The sequence below is a fragment of the Penaeus vannamei genome, chromosome 16 (assembly GCF_042767895.1).
Source record: "Penaeus vannamei isolate JL-2024 chromosome 16, ASM4276789v1, whole genome shotgun sequence".
Taxonomy (NCBI): Eukaryota; Metazoa; Arthropoda; class Malacostraca; order Decapoda; family Penaeidae; genus Penaeus; species Penaeus vannamei.
This window is the reverse complement of record NC_091564.1, coordinates 9,803,761-9,804,701: the sequence shown is the minus strand read 5'-3', so window position 1 is coordinate 9,804,701 and position 941 is coordinate 9,803,761. Positions and strand designations below refer to the sequence as shown.

The following is a 941-nucleotide window of genomic DNA, read 5'->3' as shown; positions in this document are numbered from 1 at the left end:
TTATAGAAAACAAGAGAAATGAATTAATCTTCACAAATTTTTGATTGTTTGAAGTAGGCTAAACTAATTTAAACAAAACTACTGCATGCAAAGTAATGGAACTAAATTTTAGAGATGTATGCATAATACACATTGAAAGTTGGAAGATTATGTAGGTTTCAATATTATTTCAAATTCTAGTTACACAAGTTGGCAGGACCATTCATCTAGATGATTTGCAATAGCAATCATGTATAAAGGCTGATACAACAATATTAAAACAGTGTAGAATTCAATTTTTTATTAAAACAGAATGCTCAGAATGATAAGTATAAAAATACAGCTTTACACTGATGCCATTCTAACATGCATAAATTTAATTTTCCATGGGGTGGGGAAAAAAGAATTACCAAGTGTCCATAATATCTGTAAATTTACCACAGATCATAAATCACTTGTGGAATGTTGTTTTCTCAGAAAAAAAAGAAATCTGGGATTTGATAGTACATATTCATCATGGTTCATATAAAATAAGAATATGAAATAAGTAGTACTAGCATCATTTTGCAGATCATTGATAGGACATATTCTTAATGGTTCACGTAAAATAAGAATATGAAATAAGTAGTACTAGCATTATCATTTTGCTGATCACTGAGTCATTAATATAAAATCTGGTCTAAATAAGTAGTATTAAATTAGCTTATCACTTAATACCAATTTCATATTCAGCATTAGACCAGATATATAAATTAAAGTAATAGTAATAGTCTCAGATGTCACAAGACAATTACACTGATTTTCATACTAGTATTTTTTTTCAGATTATCAGTAGCTATAACTGGTTGACTGCAAAACAAAAGGTTATCTTCTGTCTGATTCAGTTCATGTACTAGCTATCTAAGGATAAAATAATATCATATGTACATATGATGAGCCTCTGTCAAACTCATTGAAATTAA

The 941-nt window shown here is 28.2% G+C and overlaps 1 protein-coding gene across 1 annotated transcript in view; it reads right to left on the bottom strand.

Annotated features, from left to right (window-relative positions):
* Positions 1–265: 265 nt before the first annotated feature.
* Positions 266–941, bottom strand: part of LOC113818122 (endoplasmic reticulum-Golgi intermediate compartment protein 1) — a 24,194-nt gene continuing 23,518 nt past the window's right edge. Inside the window, exon 8 of the mRNA XM_027370276.2 lies at positions 266–941. This exon is cut by the window's right edge and continues 720 nt beyond it. The gene's annotated coding sequence lies outside the window, so the exon portion shown is untranslated.